This window comes from Onthophagus taurus, chromosome 1 (genome assembly GCF_036711975.1).
Source record: "Onthophagus taurus isolate NC chromosome 1, IU_Otau_3.0, whole genome shotgun sequence".
In the NCBI taxonomy this organism is placed as follows: Eukaryota; Metazoa; Arthropoda; class Insecta; order Coleoptera; family Scarabaeidae; genus Onthophagus; species Onthophagus taurus.
In genome coordinates, this window is record NC_091966.1 from 29983106 (window position 1) to 30007500 (window position 24395).

Sequence of the window (24395 nt, forward strand, 5' to 3'; positions counted from 1 at the left end):
ATGCAGGTATTAATGCGTACTTTTTATGCCTATTGGCTATAACAAAAGCTTAATATTGTGACGTCGAAAAAAAGGCGTGAAGTCCAGAATGCGGATGTGGATCTGCATCCACGTAACGGGTTCAAAACAAAACAGTAGCTGATACAACAAAATACAAAAGCACGACGTTGAAATTCGTGAAAATTCGCCCTTTAAATTCCCAACACTCAGTTTTTTCAACTACACGGAGACATTAACCATAATAAAAAATGGAATGACTTCGTTCAAAGCACTTTTAATCTGTAATCATCTCAAGCAGAAGAGTTATCCTTTCAAGTAAAGAACCATAAATACAATCACAATGTCACCCATATGATCTTAGATTAGGGATCCACAAGTGTTATCGCTATGTTCATTTTTAATTTTTAATACGATTTGTTTCATCCAATACTATTGCTAGTTACATGGGCAGCACAAGCTGCAAGCTAACGTTGTAGAAAAACTGTTTCTATTAAAAACCAATGAACAAGTAGATATTCAATAGATCTGAGTGAGTTTAGAACACTGATAGATAATACAAAAAAATGAGCTTATGGACAATGTATGATGAATTCAGAAAATAAAATAACTGCTGCCTGGAATATAGTGAAGCAGGAAACTAGAAAATCAGGGCGCAAGAAAGAAAATACTTCTCTTCTGGACGCAAATCAATATTTTGTTAACAGTGGTACTATCAATATGGAAATAAAAGATTCTATTGAGCTTGAGCAAATTGAAGAACAAGAAGGAATGCAACTAGAAAAATTGGAGAAGAAGATGTTGAAAAGATAATCAAAAACTTGAATAAGACGTTTACGGGATGACAACAAAACTAATTCAGAATATAGAACCAACAATAAGAGAAGAATTATGTATATTATTAAACAAATGCTTAAGAGAGGGAACTTTTCCAAATGAATTAAAGTATGTTAAAGTCATTCCCATTAAAAAACCAGGAGATCCAAATGATAAAAGTAAATATAGACCAATATCAATAGTACCAATAATGTCTAAAGTTTTTGAAACTATAATAAAGAGCGGAATCATGAAACGTGTGACAGAAAAGAAATTAATAACAAAATATCAAGTACCAACAGAAAAACTGTAATTCAGAACATAACAGCTGCTTTTGAAATGCAAAGTTACACGCAAGTAGCCTTCTATGATCTTCGCAAGCCTTTTGATTCGGTGGACCATAATATTCTTTTGAAGAAAATAAAAAAATTAGGTATATAAGAAAACGAAAGAAAACTTATCGGTTCTTATCTTCATGATAGGCAGCAACAGGTTTGTTGGAATCAAACAACATCTAATTGGAGGAAGGTTGAAATGGGAGTACCACAGGGTTCCGTACTGGGCCCCATTTTATTCTTATTGTACAGGGTGTCCCAATTTCGATGTCCACATAGGCCATCTCCGAAACTAAAAGAGATAGAAAAAAAGTAGCTTACATGTCATGATCTCGTTTTTCGAGAAAATGCTAATGCCGAAAACTCCGAACAGCTATCGGCTTTTGTTTTCGCCCTATCGGCAAAAACTGAAAATTTTGCAAAAACGACAATCGCGAATATCTCACTTATTATCAAAGATGGAGTATTATAAATAAAACATTATATGGGCAACTTTTTACGAAGAATTCAATGGCGTAGGTAGAATTTTTTTCCCATCTTTTATTTTCGAGATTTTAGACGTAACTTTATTTTTTTAAATGGAAACCATAGTCGGCTATGACTTATAATAATTTGTTATTTTCTTCTGATAACAAATATATATAGTTTGTGGGGAATATTTCTTATAGTTATTGAATAATTAACAAAAATTCATTTTGTTCCATCTAAATCTAATGTATGCATTTAAAAGTTAATGTTGCTATGGTGATAACCATACATACTATGATGGAATATAATGTATCATTTTTTTTTGTTCTTTCTAAAACTTGTATGTATTTAAAACTTAATGTTGTTATGGTGATAACCATACCATGAGAGAAAGCATTGTTTCCAATTATTGCCAAAGTTTGTAGCAAGGACAGTAGAATCTAACAGGACTGCTACATCCATTGTATTTTTGTAGTCGACTACGGGTTGGTTGCCCGCACTCTACGTCACACTACTTGCCACGCCTGGTAACTGTCTGTGTTTTTAGAGGTTACATGATAGACATTAATACGTCTAAAAACATAAAACTTCAAAACTAATAAGAATACGTCTAGGATATAACCTTTAAAAACACACAGCAATCGCATAGACATAGACCATAACAACAGCTGGGCGTGGAAAATAGTGTGACGTAGTTTGCGGGTAGGTTGTCACAACAATGGATGTAGCAGTTCTGTTAAATTCTACTGTCCTTGAGTTTGTAGTAGTATTTAAAAATTCACTAACAACTCTGGCATTATGTGCTGGTGCTCCGTCATATTGAAAACATATCATTTGAAACATATTTAGTGGCAAATTGTCGACCAAAGGCTCAATGTGTTGCCTTAATATATTGAGGTATTTCCCTGAGTTTAAGTTTTTATGGTAGATACTATATGCCAAAATTCTATTATCTAAAAGGGCACACCATACATTGAACCCCAATCTTCTTTGAACACTCAGAGACTTCATCGGTCCAGATAACATTTTGAACAAACAGCAGATTATTTAATTTTTCTAAATATCATCTACAAAATTCTAATCTTCGATTGACATCTCCGGCACGTAAATAATGAGTTAGCCCCGCTTTGTATGGTTTATATTTATTTTTCTTTCATATTCGGGAGCAGCGGCTTTTGGATCAGACGTCTTGTTGCAATTTCTCTTGCAGGTCATTTTGGTATGTTTTTGCATATGGCTTGGGGAAGGACCAAATATCTATTAAATTTTCTGCTAACCGGCTGAAGGTTCTTACGTGCGGTTGTCTTCTTTCCGGATATCTTGTGAAATAAAATTCCGCGGCTAACGTCGCATTCTTATCTGATAACATATAGCATTCTATCATGTTACATTTTTCATAATTTTCGAAATTCATTGTAAAGTTTTATTCAGTTTTGTTATACTTTGACACTTAACATGCTGGTGCATCGTACCAGCACGTAATGCCAGAGTTGTTATCGAATTTTTAAATACAAACTTTGGCAATTATTTGATACATTATGTTCCATCATAGTATGTATGGTTATCACCATAGCAACATTAACTTTTAAATACATACATTAGTTTTAGATAGAACAAAATGAATTTTTGTTAATTATTCAATAACTATAAGAAATATACCCCACAAACTATATATATTTGTTATCAGAAAAAAATAACAAATTATTTTAAGTCATAGCCAACTATGGTTTCCATTTAAAAAAATAAAGTTACGTCTAAAATCTCGAAAATAAAAGATGGGAAAAAAATTCTACCTACGCCACTGAATTCTTCGTAAAAAGTTGCCCATATAATGTTTTATTTATAATACTCCATCTTTGATAATAAGTGAGATATTCGCGATTGTCGTTTTTGCAAAATTTTCAGTTTTTGCCGATAGGGCGAAAACAAAAGACGATAGCTGTGCGGAGTTTTCGGCATTAGCATTTTCTCGAAAAACGAGATCATGACATGTAAGCTACTTTTTTTCTATCTCTTTTAGTTTCGGAGATAGCCTATGCGGACATCGAAATTGGGACACCCTGTACATCAATGACTTGCCTCAAAATATACAGGCGGACTCTATGTGTCTATATGCAGATGACACCTCTTTTATAAATACTTCAAAAGATTTTCAGGACCTGAATCAAAAACCTAAAACAATATTAGATACAGCCAACATTTGGTTCAAATCGAATTATTTACATTTAAACAAGGAAAAAACTCGTATACTTACCTTTTATACGAGAAAAACACAAAAGGTAAAAAATCGAACGACAAGATTTCTAGGTGATCACATAATAAAATTAAAAAAGAAATTAGCGAGTTCACTGTATTGCCTGCGAGTGGTGTCTAAAATATTGCCTGTTGGTTTGCGTACTTTCATGGTATAGCAGTATATGGAATACTCACTGCAGCACCACTAAAAGAACGAAGGATTGCATTAAAGTTTTTCCACAAAAGCTGTTCCATCATTTGGTATTTTTGCGATGTATGTGGGAAGATCAGTTCAAAAACTGTACACTAATAAGTTATTTTCGAGACATTTTATGACGTTCTTTTGGTCGTTATACTAAATATTTTGTAATGAATAAATATACCGTCTTACATAATACAGTTTGTCATCTCTCCGACCTAAAAAGGTGAAATGACGCAAAGATGAAAAAAAACTTTTTATTGTTATTGTTATGTTTACTCTTACCTGGAACAACATGTTGCTAATTATGCCATAAAATTAAATCTTAAAATGTCTTCTTTAAATCAGCATACAACGTGATTCAAAAGTCTGGAAACAATCTTTAAAAAATTATTTTATTGTAAAGATACAATAATTTACATTTTAAAGTTACTGAGGAAGAAATCGTCCAAGATAATAGAAAATTAGAAACTTTCATATCATATTCAAACTTGGAATCTCTTCTTTAAAACTAGTGTGTGTTTCAATACTTCGATAATAAATTAAATTAAATGATAGCATGTTTTTAAAATGCTTAAATAAATAAATATCAATAAGATAATAAAAGATTTTGATATAAAAACTATGCCTTTAAAGAGGTTAATGATAAACGTTTTTCATATTTTATATTAAAATGAATCTAGGTTAATTACAGCAATTTTAAAATGAAATAACAAGCTAACCTAATTCCAAACTTTTCTTATAATATTAGTTGTACAGTTCGCCACTTGAGAGTTTAACCATTGGTCGATATCTATAAACTTCTCACTTCCCTCCGCTATGCGAATAGGAATGCATATTCAAGCAGTGCGGTCATACTCAAACATTTTACTGCTGACTGGTACGTTGCATCTGCATTTCATAAACGTGGGTCGAACCGTTTTTGCGATTACATTTTCCGTAAATACACACCGCCGGAACGATTTTGCTATTCGCTAATTTGTTTTTGCGTCCCTATTTACTCAAAGATTCGTGCTTCGCATTATTTTAACTATACGTTGTAACTTGGAAACTAAATTAGACGGACGGAAACCGACGTCTGAGGACTTTCTTATGACCCCATTAGAACCGTACGGAAACTGGAAATTATTCGTGGAATTAGAGGAAGGTGTGAAGTTGCACTTATGGCACGTCAGCTTGCAACTTCTCACTTGGTTACTTGGAGTTATTTCGAAGTTCACCGACTTCAAGTTTGTGTTATAAGAGAAATAAAGTTTGAAAATGTTCTTAAATAATTAATTTTAAACTGTCAATTAAAATTGTAAATGACAAAAGTACAAATTTTAAAAATCAACAATCGAAAACGCTTTCTTTTTTGCGTTTAACCAAAAACTTAAATAGACCAAGGAAAAATCCATTACATTGTAAAAAAGTACTAATAACTGAAATAGATACACGACAATACTTCTCTTGTGGACATGACAAGGTACTAATAAATCAAATAGACAACTGTTAAAAAAATTGTTTGTCCATTTGACATGTCTCTAATTATGTGTATTTGGAATATTTGTAAAAGAGAAAACTTCACTTCAACTAGTAATTAAGGTACAAGAAACCGCAATTCATCATCATTAAAGCAGGATTAGATAGTCTCATTTTGACTATGTCTCTGTCTTCTTTAGAACGTGTGATTTTCCAACATCAACGTAACATTTACGTTTCCATGGTTAAAATTAGCACATTGACGTCATAGCATTGTCGTCCCTCCTAACATGCCATCCGCTTTCCAGTAAGCGGTCCATGAATTAATAAAGTTCGCGTTATTTTCAAAGCAGCCGCCGTCTAATTTTAGCTAAATGAATGAACGATCCCTTCCCGTCCATATTCCACGCAAATCCTAAACGTAAACGTAAATAAACAACATTCCCAAGTCTATATTTAACCGGCGACGAATAGAATTTTGCGAATATTTCGAATTGTATATGATCGTATTCTCACGTAACATTAAACAGCGAACCATTAAAAATATTAGGTCCATATCAAAAATTGGAACATAAACCTTATTAGTTCGAGGTTACACAAACGTTTGCTTTACAAATTTAGTTCAAAATAATAACGTAAATAACTCATTTTTCCTTCGTACTTTGTAAGATAGTTTATTTTTTCTTCAATCTGTTATTATAACCCACTTTATTACTACTTCTCAGGGTTGTTTGATTTTATTCGATTAATCTTAATAAATCCGTAATAACATCTTTTACTCAAATAATTGCGTCAGAATTGTATTACGGAAATGACTCCTTTACACTTAAGTTCTGTATTTAGAAACACAAAAAGTACAAAATGAGTACTTTAGATCGGGCAGAAAGCAATTCGACGGGCAACTGAATAATTGGCACAACGCGGTTTAGTCGCCCATTAAAACGAAAATACACCGCGGAATGGTTCCAACCCGGAATAAGGAAGTGGATGCGAAGATTTTGCGACTTCTTTAGGTTATACGTGCCAAATTATCCTGAGAAACAGACCCCAAAATTGTCCGGAGACAGGTGGTGTAAATCTTTCAGTGGCATACATTCAAAAGGTAATTAGGAACACTTTGAGGAAATGAAAGGAACATGCCAAATGGGACTTGACAAGAGTTATTCTTTTTTGCTATTAGCGGATATGTTGATGTTTCCAAATGTTGTGTGTAAACTTCATATTTGTTTTGAAAAAGATAACTTGAAAAATCTCAAGAATTAAAACTGAAACAGTGGTTCCACAAAAATAATAAAATTTATAGTCTAAGAATAACATAATTTTATAGAGTGTAACATAGTTGATAGACTAAGTATATATAAACTGAGTTTTATTTTTAGGATAATGTAATTTAATTCATTAAGTTACAATTTCTGATGTAACTTAGCAACAGGATCAATTCCAATTACTGCGATGCAGGATATCTTAGAAAATACTCACACATATGATGAATTATTAGTAAATCCATTTTTGGAGGATCACTTGATACGATTTATATGCGAAGCCATTGAAGAAACAACCATTACTACTAGCGAGTCATAATTAAGATCAGTAATTTGGTAAAATTTGGGCATTAGTGGTAGAAAACCACTAATGCCCAATCTTCTATCTAAGTGTTATATGATTATGTGTTGCTGTCTCCTCATAAGCAAAGTGATAATCCTTGACCAGCTCAGAGATAATCATTATTCTATTTAATGTGAAAACAGAATGCCTGCTTTTTACGAAAACCAAAAGACCGAGTGCCGTCTCCTTTAAAAAAAGGTGGTTATCATCATGGCAATTTTTACTTTCGATGTTGCAGCTGTAAACAATTCCACTGAACTACACTTGAACCACCGATTATTCATACAGAATATGCGCCATCTTTCTATACTTCTTCTGCCCCGTATATTCCCTTGAATAATAGTTTGTAAAAGTGCGTATTTCTCTTCCCGTGTAACGTGGCCACGATTTCTGATTTTAATTCTGTTAAAAATTTCTCTTTCTTCTCAAGACCACTTCTATACCATATAAAAACACTGGAAACGAAACATTTTAGTATTCTAATTTTGAAATTTCGCCTAAGGTCATTGCTGCATAATACGTTCCTCATTTTGTTGAATTTACTTCGTATATTCAATGTTCTCATTCACAATTGTTCGCAAGTACTTATACCTGCCGATCCTCTACACTAGATCTCCTTTAATTCCTAGTTATAGTTATTGTTGTAGTAATCTTGATATAATCATAAATTTGATGTCTTCAATTTTTTCTATTATCCGATCTTCTATTAATAATTCTTCTATTATCTGCTATAAGTATGTTATTGTCGGCGTATCTGATGTTGTTGAGTGACTATATTATTAGCGATTAATTCTGCATGTTTGACAGTATTCACATATGAGGTTCCGTTAACCGACTCTAAGAGTGGCAGAATGTTGCAACCATTACTAGAGATATTTATAGCGTTATTATAGCTGTCATGCTCTACATTTAATTAATATAGGTATTTAGGTCGATGAATTTTGTAGACAAACAATTTACCTTACATTCCAATAACATTTTACATCTTGGTGTGTATTATCGTTTATGTCCAATATAACGGAGTTTTGCTTGTTTTCTCAACTTTCAAAGTTGTTGAAGAAATTGTTGACAACTGCGTTGAAAAATCTGCCGAGTAAGAGGTGTTGGGTTTAGACTATCTTTGGCGGAGGTTGGTATTGCCTCCAACATACCGAAGTCAAACATGTCTTAGACCACCAAATTACAATTCTATCCGAATACAAAAAGTTACCTGGGGATGTAGACCCCATATACAACCTCTCTACGCCACTTCCTAACATAACAAAAACCTTACCTGCAGCTTTTCAACATATATTAAATTTTCACCATTTCCAGTTCATTATCTCGTTCATGATAGTTTTGTATGTATATATCAATACATATCCAGCACAATAATGACATGTTAGGCTTATAATACATATTTACACTTATATTATTAGTAGCTATACTCTTCATTTGATCGATTCTGACCAAGTTTTTTTTAGTAAAAATGAAAAATGTCTTTTCTTTAGATCAAGTTTCTATATACTACTTCATTGATGCAATACTTATTCAATATCGTTTAACATAATACAATTTTGTAGAAAAATAGCCAATCCACAAAACAAGTCGGTCATTCATCCTCTCTCCAACTTATGAGTCGGTTTGGAAAAATCCACACTTTTCTGGAACACTACCTAGAAAACTTCTAAATAGGCATCTTATACTCATTCTGAATTTATTGGCAAACGGCATTTTTGTCTTTCAACGCTGAGTCTTAATTTCAACTTGGATTAGAAAAGAAAGCGCTCTTGTCGGTATTGAAAAGTCTGGCTTGATCTTGTAGAATGTCATTGTAGCTATTAAAAAAATTGTTTCTTTTTATAAAAAAGATCGTCTCACGAATAATTATTTAATATTATTGTAGCTATTTTCTAACAAATATAGTCAAATTAATATCAAATTTTTGGAAACTTCCTCATGTACTGATCTCCATCAAAAATGAATTTTAGTAAGTTCGTTTTAGTAACAATGCTTGCCAAACTAAGAACGATGTTGTATGAGTTATTGATATCTTGCAACTATCTTACTTCTTAATGTTGGTTTTGTATTTCTGAATTTCAAATTCATTATCGTCTTCATGATGACATCAGGATCTGATTCTTATTTTACTCAATACTATCCATTTGAACAATACGATGCATGGACGATATCGTAGCAATTACCTGAACTTTTTTAGATTTTAATTGTGAAAAACAATTGAAACTTAAGTCTATTTATTGAATCTAAGTCATTGTAAATATCGATCCATATCTCGCATCTTCAATCTGTCATCAATTTAGCATCCTAAAAAGTTTGAAACACGCTTTAATTAAAAAATACTTTCAGATTGCTACATAGCAACCTATATACTTACCAAAAATCACCTATAGACAATTTTGATAATGGCAATAAAAACTTAGATGATTGCGTAATATTTTGGTTAACTCGTCTTACCATCTTGTAACATCAAGAAGAACACATGATTAATTTGTAAACGTCAGTGGAATATACTAAAAAAATGAGAAATTTAATGGCAGAAACAGCAGTCACACCACTAACCTAATTTTAAACTCTTTGTGTGGGAATGAAAATTGAATAGTTGTAATTGACGTAGTCAAAATGAAGGAAATAATAAGATGAGGTGCTAAAACAATTTGAAATGTTTGTAAAAGGCAAAACTGATCAAAGATTTAATGAAATTCGTTTTGGCCTCTGCTATCCTGACATCGAACACAAAGTAGATAAAATATATCAAGTTAGTAACGCTTCAACAATTTCTATCAAAACAATGATAGAAAGCACACCATGTGGGTCTCTTTTATATTATTAACCAACCATGAGACTTTGGTATATATTTTGCAACGACATCAAGCATAATCACTTTGATTATTTGCTCTTTTGAAGTTAACTTGTAACCTGAAAGCCAGGATAAGAGTTAGGAATTAAAGTGATCTATAACTAAAACAAGACGATTAGTTAGAAGTTCTGGCTCTTCAAACAGTTCAAAAAAAATCCCCAACCTCTGTTTCGAGCGATGAGTGTTATATAATGACATGAAAAAGTTAAACCTATCGACGCATATCAAAGTTCATCATGAAGTTAATTGCATTTTTGAGTGATACTGTTTACATACATAAATACACACAAAGGTAATGTTGAAATAGCTATCGAAATGCCATTATTTTCCATCATATCAGTAGTCATATCGCCAATTATTACTGTTGAAAAGTAATGAAATAATACCCTATTCTATAATACAACAATTGATGTATGTAAATATCTCAAATTAGATGAAATCGAAAGATATAAAAATGTTCATCACTTTGACGGCACATTCATCTGTAAGTCTTCAGTACGTTATTGGTTTTTCGTGATGTAATAAAGTACTCTAAATCGAAAACGATTGATGGAGCCCCGATGGTAATCCAAATCGCTCAATCATTCACGTCCAATATGAAAAAGCCATATAACCCAAATGGGTCTGTATTGAACTGGTAAAACTAGTCCGACTAAAAATTGCCATGCGTCAATTAATCATCAAATTTGAAATTTAAACCACACGTTTATAAGGTTAATAAGTTATCTTGTTAAAAAATCTTGTGTTCACACATTTTTGTAAAGATGATAAGACTGGAATTTACAACTGGAGATAAAATAAATAACAATGTTTAGGGTAAACTTATAACAACGGCAATTATAACTGAGGTAGATCAAATATTAACAAAGGAGCACTGACCTCCGGGGTTGAAAAACAAACTAATTAATTTAAATGAATCAGCCTGAAATTGCCGCCTCTCGCACACTAATTTAATCAACAAGAAATGCATCTGGCCTCCCAATTAAGATACATTAATGGGCGAACGCGGGTTTTTAAGTCAGATTTGTGGGTCATTTGTCATATAGTTAATGAACGGATTTCGTCAGTTTTCCCTTGAATTATACCGCTTCTTTTACTTTATACAGAAGAATCAAAACTATTTTCTTATGGTTTCTTGTTTACAAGTAATACATCAATAAATTTTCTTTTAATTCTTTTTTCGTTATAAGTAAATAATTCAGCAAATATAACAATTATTTTCTTTGTTGCAGGTATGGTTAAAATAAAAATCAAAACAACTTACTGGTTTGTATATTCTTTTGTAACTTCATCATAAAGATTTTAACACTGATTTTAAATCACGATCAACATCGTATGTAGCGAAGTTTTTACGTTGTGCTCGCAATAAAATTCGCTCTAGCAAAAACGGCAAAAATGCATTTACGTCGTAATAAAGTGAACTTTACGCGCGCCTACATGTGTACATAACTCGGGGTTGTAATTTAATATCCACGTGCGAGCATCGCGAACCGGGACTATAAATAACGAGACGATGTCGAGCGCGAAAAAAGACAATGAGGTCAGCTAATGATATGCCACGAGAAGAGGAGATCTCGTGTGGTGAAAAGGCGAAAAACAACGCATCATCCTCGGTTTGTAATGTCAACGTTGATACCCTACGTTGAAACTCAACGTGCAAGATGTGTTCGGTGGCTTCATTAGTGACCATTAATTTGCTGACTTCATCTGCTTGCTCGACTGTTTCAACGCGTTTGCATTCGTGGACACGCCAAAAAAATGACCGTGAATTAACCGCCTTTTGAGTTCATTTAATATGCAAACGCTTTCAGTTAAAAGTCATAAACACCTTGAAATGAAAAGTTTTTTTGTTGCCATTTAGGAAAACTTACTGAGTAAATCACAATATATTTTTATCTTTTATTGCGGAGAAATAAATACAACCATTGCTCTACTGATTGTTCTAAAGAAACAATTATTTTAATAATTTTTAGTTAAAAAATTATTTTTAATTTTTAACAGTTAATTGAGAATGATCTTTTATAGAACTTCGTTGAATTGGAATCTGTTTAGGAATAAGTTACAAATAAAAGAATAAACACAAATAAAACACAAAACGTTTTGTAAAGGTTCGTTTCAAATATGTATGTTGTGGATTATTGACATTTTTTGTTTTCGTAATTATTCCAACGGCTTTTCTTTTCTGCTTTATTTGTGGCTATTATTTATTAATGTTACGTTTTATATAGATACATTAGAAGTTTGTGTGTGACTATAATCCAACAAGGGTCAACATACACTACATTACTTATCTAAATATGTATAACCGTTTTGATCAAAATTCTTTTTTTCTCTCTTCATTGTTTTGAAACTTTGTTCCAAAAGTGTTTTTAAAATACTTAAAAATTTATTATTGCTCGTTTGTATTGTTCATAAATGATAAACGACTTATTATCAATGCATCAATCCCACAACATAGAATCCTACATTAGAGAATAGCTTATTTATGTCCAGGAAAACTGCCATAATAGGTATATTTTATGAATACATCATCTCGAGGTAGTCGTTTATGGTAGAAAGGTAGAGGCATAGTAGAGTTTTGTAGTTATACCTATTTTGTTATGAAGTTATGCCTTGGTGCACATTTATGTCCATTTGTCTATATAAATTCGTCATAATCACATTTATATATCCACTATTTTAAGTATACATATTATACAGTGTTGTACCTACATTACTCTCTTCGTGTAAGGTAATGGTTATTAATTATTAATTAATAAGAGAAAATAGGTAATTATAGATTGAAGAAATTGTTGGTAGTATTCGCTTAATTTATCAAAATTAAGAGGAGTCGTTTAATTTATTGTAATCATCAAGTTCTTGTTTACTGATTCGTCCATATTTTCTTAAATTTTTGCCTCAATCGTGTAATAATCATATCGTATATGTACATACTTCATAAGTAATTTCAGAATAATTCGAAAGTTCAATTAAAATCGTCACTTTATACTTTGGGGCATTTTTTGAAAAACATTGTAACCAAATCATCGATTTATTTCTTAGTAATATATATTTTATGTACGTTATTGTCAGGCACACAATGCCAATGTACGTGTGCCCGATATCTCGGACAGCTTGTGCATTTATTATGAACGCTTTGCGGCTAAGAATACGGATCTTATGAATAAGGCAAACAAAGGATTATGCGATCCATGTGTGTATTAAAAACTGTGGTAGATAAATTTACTTGATTTAGACTTAGTTTTACCTAACTTTTTTTTATGGTTTTGTCTATCTCAAAACTTTTTCAATTAGTTCAAAAATCCTTCCACTTTATGTGTCATACAGAAACATGTCTCAACTCAACCACATGCAACAGGGAGCTTTATGTAATCATATACCACCGCGTTTTTTTTATTTTTTTTATGAGTAAACAAATTATTTGCAACAAAATATGTACGGATAAGACATGAATCATCAACACCAAGTCTTTAGAAGTACTTTGCAAATATATACCATTAACAATAGTAAAAGCACAAACACGTTCTTATGAGAAAATGAATTACACTACAATCGAAGTTTCATATTCTGCTACAAACTAAGCTCGCGACTGTACATTATTGTATGTTACGTAAAAAGTTTCAGGTTAATAGCTCTAATATTGTCTAAGATATACTAACCGGTCTTTTTGTCAGTTATGCATTTGCTTTTTTTTTAACCTGCATTTGCACCTGTCACATAACATCATTAGCTTCATTAAAGTTTCAGTTTAATTATTGCGAATAAGTTGCATTTCCCTATATGATCATCAATGAAATTTGTTCCTACTGCATAAGCACCAATCTTTAGTATAGTACACATTTTCTGCCTTTCAAACATTTTTCCAGCATCTCCGGATTAGATTTGACGCAAAATATTTCTTCACTATAGAGCCCTTCATTACGAAATGCTTGGTAGGTCTTGAAGTTACTTAACCTAATCTAATTTGACTTGGCGACCATTGGAGATCTTATTAGACCACTTGAAAATATTGCTGCGAATACGTCCATTATGCCACTCGTTCCAACAAAATTAGTATAATAACCTTTCCTTTGGTTAGGGTTCTTACTCTCATTGGGTTTCGTTTTTCAAGTACAATACTCGTATAAAACATCAATATTGACAATTGCAAACGCAAAGACCCTTGGGTTAGGTTCATAGAGTTTTTATCTACAGCTTTTCGATTGCTTCTTCCATCGACTCTTTATACATATAGAGATTTTCAGATATGGTTCCAAGATAAGCTCCATAAAATGATTGTTACCGACAGAAAGTGTAATGTTCAATAATGTTTTTTTTTGATATTTGTTGTTTTTTTCTAACATATTAATTAGATAATTCCCACAATCCGATTGGATTGTGCGAATTTTAGGTTCTTTCTATAGTGTAAAGCTAGATATGAGTAGAGTTGTCCCACAGTACATTTATTTAAGGCAATAACTTAAGAGATTAAATAATTGTGCATGATACTAAATACTTCCACAAATCTTTTAATAAAGAATTCAACATTTCTTCTATAAACTCGTTATTAATAAATATCGTGTATTTTGGGTCATTTGCAGGATGTAATACCCAGAAGCTTGGCATTGTTGTTCAAGAACTTTCATCATGGTTTTCATCAAAGTTCATTTTTAGTCCATTTTTATAATAGTTTAGCTGAATCGTTTCTTGACATCCATTCGCATCTAGAGCAGTCTCTTTATGCCTGTTAGGATGTTTGCTTTTTGCTCTTTGAAAACATGTTTTCTAATCGATTCTGAACACATTTTGTAAAATCTACGGCCATTCTCTCGGTTCTAGGGGAAAAAGACAATTATTCCAATTCTTCCTTCTTCAAGGGGAATCCTGTGATAGATAAATGCTTTAGCCACAAACATAATTTTATTCCTCTTCTTGACTGAGGCCTCATTTTTATTCTGCTTTTAAGTCTGTCTATCAGGCTAGTTTTGGGAATCTGAAAATTTCGAGAATCTTCTCTTATTCCCATAACATTATGAATTGCATCTGTTAAAGATGTTTCTGAATATCACTCTTGGGAACACTCAATTTTTGGTTTTGACTACTTTGAATCGACTAGATTTGACTACCATCTTCTTAAAGCTGGTTATGATTTTGAATATTTCTTTTTTAAGCAATTTTTACGTATTTTAAAAAGCGGCCAACGACTGGAAAACGTTTCGTACACTAACACTCCAGTAGTCGTCCACTATGGTCGACTAATGGAGGATTATATTAATTGTAAAGCGTATGTTCGACCACCCGAAAATAAAAACATGTACTATGTTTTTAACAACTTTATTTAAAGAAATAGTAAAACTGTTCTATTTAAAATTGTGTCTATGTCCAGATTCTAATAAAACACGATTACAATACATTTCTATGCTTATTTATGAAACACGTCATGGTAAGTAAAAATTCAGGTTTACTTAGGTCAAACATTCAACTCGGTATGCACTTTCCTCAGATGACAAATCAGGGCAGTACTACCAGCTCTATTTACTCATTTACTTGTAATTTGGGTGAGAGACACTGGTAACTAATTATTGACACAAATTTTAAAAGAGGACATTTTACTCTTTTATTTTTTTAATTTATAGTTGCGGATGGTCGACTACTGGAAGCGGTCGACCTTAGGCGTGTTTACCCTATTCTCTCGATTACTATTTCCTGTATGTCTTGCCATATTAATTGTTAATGTCATATTAAAATAGTAGAAAGGCTGAAGCACAAATTCACTTAATAAATAGCACTCCTACTTCTGCTCAACACATTATACTTAGCTTCTCTTAATATTATCGTATTTATCATATACATTATAGACATTACCTAAAACACCTAATTTTTGTAGCTCTCCAAGTCTATCTTAGAAAGCATTTTAATTCTATGGATCATTGCAATATTTTTTCTTGCAACAGAAACATCATCTAATAATTTTTGCTTAAAATCGTCTCTTAATATCCTCGAATAAACACACCATTATTTTTATAAGAATTTCGTGTTAAGTAAAAAACAGAGTTAATTGTCAATCAATTTATTTTTTCTATGAAAATTAATCTTAATTTCCGTAAATAAACGTAGAAAAAATGTCTTTCTAACAAATACCCTTGTTGATTTCTAACAACGACGATATCTGCGGTACAATATTGTTCACCTTGAGACACGAAGTACACACAAGCCTTCAAGGAGACGGGTTCATTCAACATCGCAGACTCGACAGTAACAACAGTAGACTGTGTCGCAACTCGATTAAGATTGGTCTATATATTCTGATTACATCAGATCCCAGACGAAACCTGAGAACAACCCACCATGGAATGAATCTTCTTATACAAACCGAGAATACTTTTTTTTTCACTTTTAATAAAATTGTTTTTACCATTCATTTCATTTTATTCTATAGAAAGATAAAGTCGTTCCTTTTATATTACTCGATGAATGTCATCTGGCTGGCACAGAAACGACATTATCTCGCAGTTAAACAATACTCGAGAACAGTTCGAAGCATTCTTGAACGTCGCCGTGAAAACTTTTTCAATACCACGGAGAAAGACAATTTCGAGACTACACGATCGATTTAATGTTTTAAAAGAGCGCCTTTTTATTTTTTTATATATCACACAGTTTAGATAATCTCGTTTTTAAATACACTCTGCCTTTCACGTTGCTGTAAGTGTTGGTTTTTTGTTCACGGTGAACGAATAAAAATCTCGAGTGCTTTTTCGTTTTAGATAACGTACAATATCCGTGTTTACTTTTTGTCTAGAACCACCAGCCACTGGAGTGAAGTTTGCCTCTGTACGTGGGATTTTCAAATAGATGTCACGGTCGTAGAGAATGTACTTTAAATGGAGCATAAAAGCTTCTCGTGTTATTTTTATTTTCGGTGGAGTTAATAGTTAAATTCTTGCCACCGATTTAAAACATTCATGTGTAGGGAATTATTTTTAGTTACTTTTGATTACGAGAAAGTTGGTTATAGTGATATAAATGTCGAGAGATTAAAAAGAAATGTATGTACCAATCATTGCACGATTCACAATTACGTTAATCACGTTCATTTTACGGCGTTTATAAAATTGATTGCTGGCCTATAGCGATCTATAATGTGTGCAAACAACTACGGAAATTATCCCCGAATTTGCATATTTTTACATACAAACGTTGATTTATAACCGAAATACGAACGGGTATGCAAATTAGGGCTCGCTTTGAGGGTGTCGAAACAATCAATTATGTCCTCACGAAAAGCGAATTCAAATGTGACAGATATACTACGGATTGCCATCCATTATCGTTTTTTTTTGTTCACTCCCCCGTTTTATCTGTCAATTGGGAATTATTTGAATAAAAACTTTTTCTCCCTGATTGATTTTGTTAATTAATTTTCGGTATTTATAATCCTTTTTTACTTCCCTAAAAAAAGTAGAGTAAAACACCTAGTAAAACATTTAATTATCAAGAAACAAAAGAGTGTAATTAGAGAAAAAAAATTATAAAATAAACTTCCTGTATAAGGTTTACGTTTCAATGGTTTCTTTCTGATAACACAATACAATACTGCAGGACGTCGATCGCGTAACCGGATACACATCGTGATTTGCGCAAAGATGTGGTCAACACGTCCGTCGTGCCATAATTAGCACGATAAAGAAAGATCGGATTTTCAGCCGTCAGCATTCGCGTCTTGATGCGGTGCAACTGAGGTGATAAGATTCGTCTGGAAGGTTCAACGAACCGAACAAATCGCAGTCGTTCCTAACAAAACGGCAACCGTAAAATCAGATGACGCCGTGCAAAGTCGTCGGGACGAACGCGGAATTGTGAACAAAGCAGGGGGCACCAACCAGTAGTTTATACAGGTCGTTTCATAAATAAAGAAAAAGGTCTTATAAGATCGATGGTTTCAAGAAATTAAATTAAAATCAGTAAAATAAATCGTTTCAGATTGTGATTTCACAAATCTTTTGATCTCCCTGACATCTTAGACCTTTTAGACCTTGCGAAGCCCTCTTGGAGACCTCTTAATGTTCATCGTTCGGTGCGGGAACGAAATTTACGGTAACAACGGACCGGAACCTTCTTGCGATGGTCGTACAAGGAAGGTTCTTCGAACGCATAAATCAGCGTCGCGTCGTCGACGTGCGTTTTCTCTTATCGTTTATTTCACTTTTGTAAACCGTCGTGGTAAGTCACGATGTCGTACGGCGACCAGATCGTGAGCTTTTAAGCGACAAAAAGACGACGAGTACAATACCAAGTCTATTTTTAGCGAATTTCAACTTGTCGATTATTTGTACTCCAGCTTTTTTTGTTTATAATTTTTTTTTAATTTGGGTGAGTACCCAACTGTTTACAAAGGAAGATAATTAATGAACAATTACTTGGTTATTAATATTTTATATATAGGAGGGAAAAGGTTCACTTACAAAAGGCGAGGTTTACAAAAGTAAACTTGTTTACAGTAATTAAGGGAGTTGTAATTGCCCGAGAAAGAAAAATATTTCACCCCAATTTCCTACAGCGTTAAAAATCAAAAGACACAAAAGAAAAAGACATGATGTCGAAATTTTCTTGTATATATATTTTTCGCAATCCCTAATGGTCTAATTAAAAATGCCAAAAGAAATCATTAAAAATAAGCTTGGTTTTGCATTATTTTGAGAGTGGTTTTTCTTCGCACGAGCTTTTCGTAGTTGTTAATATAATATTTAACAAATGTTGGAAAGACATTAAGGCAGTTCTCTCACCAGCTAATTATACGTGCATTTATAAAACTTTTTTTTGTGTCTGTTAAATATATACATGATGCTTCTATTCAGTACTGATAATTCTTGCTTTTTATATTAATCAGAGTTTAGATTCATATGGTAGTGTCTACTAATTACACATTTTTTTAATGAACAAGTTTCCGTGGACTGGCATGGTTTAAATTTCGATCTAAAATGAATAGCTTTTAATTTATGCATTACTGTAAGTTTAGCATGGAAGTAGCATTGAAATATCATCTCTTTTCTGCAAAAGCTTTTCTGCAGCAGTTCATGACACTCTTGCAAAACGAATAGGGTCTTTCTGTACGTAATATTTCCAAAGTGTACGACTATACACGTGTGGTTTATGTCATATTGATTACTATAATATGTTCATCAAAATGTCCAAAAGTTACTAAATTTCCTGAAATTGTAGCAAAGAAATTTTCAGTATTTTGGAAAAGATACTAGACATAGCAGCATTCTGGATTAGGTAATAAATAAACATCAAGTTCACGAATCTTTTTCCTTAAAAAACTTAGTCTCGCATTCTTCCGAAGTTGAGATTTTAGCCGCAACCACCATTTATTCCCATGTTTTTGAAATGTGAGCACACACCTAATAGTTTAAGATGAGATTATCCAACGCTTAGCGAATTCTCATTCGCAATAACAGGTGGAAGAATATGGAAAGGTCAAAAAGTGATGTCGCTATGAACGCTTAGCCTTTTACTGAAAACTCTGCTTCTTCTTTAATCTTCCCTCGGCTTTCTCCGCAATCTGCATCACTGTCTCTTCCCATGTTGTTATTGGTCTCCCTATATTCCATCCGTGGTATCCTCACCTGTCCCATTCGTTTTACGTGGCCAAACCAAGACAGCTTCTCCTCAATCATCCTCTCGACCGGCAGCATGTTGAGATCTTCTCCAATATGGCTGTTCTGTACTCTGTCCCGTCGTGTCTTTCCTGCAACTTTCTGGAGGCATTTCATTTGGACCGCATTAACGCTACAATGACCCCTTTATAAATTCTTGCTTGGTCTTTTCGCCTTACTTTACCCTTTCCTAACACACGCCGGCTCAAGGCATTATAAGCCTTGGTAGCCTTGACCACTCTTTTCCTGACCTCATTAGTAAACTTGCACGTCTGGTGGATTGTCGTGTTCAGATATGAGAAGTTGACCGACACATTCGATGTGGACGTTATCCACCTGTTCTTCTATCCTCGTCACCACGATAACTTGACTCTTTACCTTGTTCAACATCATGCCACTCTCCTTTAGAGTTTCTGATCACTCGAGTACAGCCTGTTGCAATTTCCTCCTCTCCGAATCTGAGACGAGAACTACATCATCTGCATATGTCAAGCCTGACACATGATTGGTTCTGCTTTAAGTAATGTTTCAGTCCACGCTGAGTTGAATACCTGCGTTATTCTTTGACATGTAACAGTGCACTTGAATTGTATTATGCGGCGATCCACGCGATTTTCTTGAGAAAACATTTGGTCTCATTAACACTTCCATGTTCCAATCAGCAAATGAGACAAATACATCGTATTTAGTCTTTAGATACTGTGAACTTCCAAAAATAATGTTGCCATCTTTAACTAGAAATGATTCGTCGTTGGCTTGAACGCTTCACATTTCACAGGATTACTATCACAACAACTAGATATCAGTAGGAAGAAATAGACCAATCTCTCGACGGCTTAAAGTTGAAAATTTCTCATTTTTGTAGGAATTCAATTTTCCAGAAATTGTGGGTACATTATTTCTTGTTGTGTGAGGGTTTACTGCTGCGTCTAGGAACATTTTCGAAGTACCATTGGATATTTAATAGATATAAGATTTCTTAATAGATATAAGATTTTTAAAGCATGTCTTGTAGGTTATAACACATATAAAGAATAACGGTAAAAGAATTAAGAGTTGCCCCTAAATATCTAAAAGTTTCATTTCTGATTACAAAACTTTCCAGGCTTAAGAGCATCCCCAAAATATCACAAGTAACCTAATAGATTAGGTGTTCTCAAGCAGCTATCTGTGTCCTCAGTACTATCTAAATTATTTAATCTCGGAAGAGAAATCTTACAAAGATAAAATTTTATCTGCAAAATATTCTCCTTTCAACAGGTTATCTACATCAAAGCTGCCAAATTGGTCTTCTTTGTTCCCTAAAGTTACTCCTACGTTCTTTATTTAGAAGTATATTGTTCTGTCTTCCGAAGCAGCATCAACACATACTATCCACCTGCAATAAAACCATATCACTTACTAACATTTACTCCATTAGCTGTACTGCATATATTCTCATATATCCCAGTTTTTTTCAAAATTAAGACAAAACAAAATCTTCCAGTAATCTATCGCTATAATCTACATTGTAATTGAATCACTTCAGGTCACTAATGTTTGCATCCATTCCAATTGTAACTATTCTACTCGAAAACTTGTCCAAAATATAACACAATGTAGCGATATAGATATGCAGCACTGTAGTAGTACTAATCAAAATGAAATGATATTTTTTGCTTCCATGCTGGACAAGCACATTCACGAAATATTTCCCCATCAGTTGGTTCACTTTCCCGGAGAATTACCCTAAACCCCAGCTTCAAATCTCTTATTTTAGCCACAAATGATGTAGTAAGAAGACCTAAACTCTTCTATATATATGCATACGGCAACCTTCAGTCATAATAGTCTTATACCTACGAGAGATTGATTGCAAAACTGTTACTGTAAGCATAACATATTTTCTCCGTTGTAATTCAGAGCGTGTTAGCTTCTCCATAACTAATTTATGTATCCAGGTTTCCATTCTTTATATTGCAATTCATAGACTTACTTCTTTTATCATTACAATGCTGGCGGACCTCAGTTCTGCCGTAGATTTTAGCACAGCAGTCGAACTCCATACACTTAAAATATTGATTAATAGCAAAATCCGTAAATATCGTTGCAACAACAGTTCAATAGTATCTTACAAAATTTCTGAACTTGTTATTCCATGCTACTTTCCACCATACTTCAATTATATAATTTATTGATAACACTAAATTCATTCTGGGCGTCAAGTAGATGTATTTGTCTTTGGACAAAGCTAGTTCCAGTTTCCTTGATTCTACATCCTTTCCACTCTACATCTCAATAAACTCCATTGTTCTGCAATCTTCTCATTTCCTAGATTTTTAAAACCGGAAAGCTAATAGATCAGATGATTTCCTCTTGAATGCTTATTCTCGGTGGCGTAACCTTTCAAACATGAGATTTCCGGAGAGCTTCTTTGCACAACAATTTTGAAATAGCAGAATGCAGAATGATCTGCTCAATAAAAACATACAATAAGTATAGTCGATCCAAATTTGCCAATGGTTAAAAATATGAAATATACTGAATTTTGATAAAAGAACACCCAAGAATATATTGGCTGAAAATGTTTCCTTCTTTTATGTGAATATTGAACTTCACAATTTCTGTCTTTCCGAAGTATTATCTTTTATGGAATAATAATTGGAGTTGTTTTTTTTGAAGATTGTTTTATTGGTTGCTTTTTGTAGTTGTATCAAAAACACTTACTTAATGTTCAATTTGTGCATTAGATCATATCACACAGAGTCAAACGTGGCTTTTCGTATGTGCAGAAATAAAGTTGCTGATCTATTTTATTGTACATTTCCTTGATTATAACCCCAATTGGTGATGTGATACTTATCTTCAACACATATTTGTAAAGGATTTTTATTAAGTTTTAAACATTAATATTATTTAAAAACTAAATGATTTTAAAAACATTTGTTATAACAAAAAATTGTACTAAAAAGTAAAAGCAGATTTCGTTCAATAAGATAATAAATAGAGGAATATCAGATTTTACAATGTATGTATTTGCATTTATATGATGTGGGTGTGTTAGAACATCATATACCTTGAGGCGATAAATAAATCTAGTAAAGAACTGTGAAAGGCGTAATAAATATATCCGGCACGTCAGGGACGGATTCGCAACAAAACAACCCGAAAAACCAACAGTATATTCGCACGTAGGGTCTCGTAATGGATTTATATTGGTGAACGGATCGGAGGACTTCGGACGTGCAGTAAATTGAATAATAAATCTATTGGGTACACCACTCTCGGCCCGCTTAGAATTGAAGATCCGCGTACGGAACGTATAATTGAATACAACTATAAACGTGTGTGGTACAAATAAAAGGTTGTCGGCTATTAAATGTCAAGAGGGCCGTAAACATGGCGCTCTCGCTTTCATTGCCGCAGAGAACCGAGCTGGTAACGCTGTCATAGAGTGTCTCATTACAGCTAAGTTTACAGTCTGACCTAAGTTATAGGTGGCACAATAAATTACTTCTAGACAAATGCGATTTGTAACTGTGTTCAAAAATTCGTTTTCTTGTTTTCATTTAATAAAATTTAAGAGATAGTCTCGTGTGTTTTTGGCAAACCTTGAAAATCCAAGTTGAAAATATTATCTTTGAATAGGAGCCAAAACGTGACTACAACGAAAGATTATTGGCGTTATGTAAATGTATCTAAACCAAGCGAAACATCTGGTTAGTGGTTTCACTGCCCTTTCAATACGATGTTAACAATCAAAAATAAACCATCTGGTGCGAAGATCAGGTCATAAAAGCTTCGAAATATAATAAACATAATGAAACGTATATTCGAATTTATTCAAGGCCGATATGTAGAAGTTTCGCAATCCTTTTGGCTATGCTACACATCGATCCGCGGATACACTGCGCCAAAGAGAGTAAAGCGTATGCGAGGCACGATTTTGAGGAAACTTCGGTTTTAATCCGAACTCGTGCACAAGTCTCTTGAATATTTAAACGTGAACGATCGGCATATCTTCTCTTGTGGTGCGACGCGACGCGGTGGAGAACTGGTTTAACCCCCTCGAAATTTCGTGCCAATAGAGCCGAACAGATAAAAAGAAAAAGTTTGTAGATGTTTCAAGGTTAGAAGCTGCGGTCGCAGACAGAAAACCCAATGGGATGTCGGTTGTTAAAAGAAATTCAGAATCCACTTTGTGGTACTCAAACAGAATGTAATAATTTAAAGTTGCAATCATTTGTTGTTGAAGTAAAAATAACTTTTATTATGATTACAACATGTATAGTCGAGTTGTGTTAGTACATATTTTATGCTTTATACATTGTTAGTGTTTATTATACAATAAAAATATTTTTTTGTGTTGGATGCTTGATATAGTTGTTAAAAATATGGTTTCGTTGAAAAATTACAAGGCACTCCTTTTTAGCATTGGACTGGATACTTAAAAATCCTTTGCGCTCCAATAATCCTCGCTTAACATCTACCGTTGAAGGACTTGTTGTTGTCGAAAGTTACAAGAAAAATGCTCACGCCACCGTTAAGTCCTCAAACTTTACAGCGAGATTGCTCTTTTTTAGATCGCCGCGACGTGTCTTCAAAACAGATAAAATTCCTTGTGGACTTTATTCGTGGATCCATTTCTATAGCTATGCCGTAAATTTTACAGGCAGCGCAGCGTTTATTGCGCTGGACGAAACTGCTTCGGAACCGATGAAATTTAGGGCCCGGTGTTAATGGACCGTACACCTTTTGGTCACCGTTATCGAAATAACGGTGATATACAATGTATTAAAATTTTA

The 24395-nt window shown here is 33.3% G+C and overlaps 1 protein-coding gene and 1 long non-coding RNA gene across 2 annotated transcripts in view; one reads left to right on the plus strand and one right to left on the minus strand.

Moving 5' to 3' along the window:
- Positions 1 to 24395, plus strand: part of LOC111417030 (cysteine-rich motor neuron 1 protein) — a 237250-nt gene that overhangs the window by 118251 nt on the left and 94604 nt on the right. The window lies entirely within an intron of this gene.
- LOC139431551 (uncharacterized) lies at positions 8670 to 11445 on the minus strand. Its single transcript, XR_011641632.1, has 3 exons — positions 11238 to 11445; positions 9491 to 9626; positions 8670 to 9420 (listed from the first exon to the last, which is right to left on the minus strand). It is a non-coding gene; the product is annotated as an uncharacterized lncRNA (long non-coding RNA).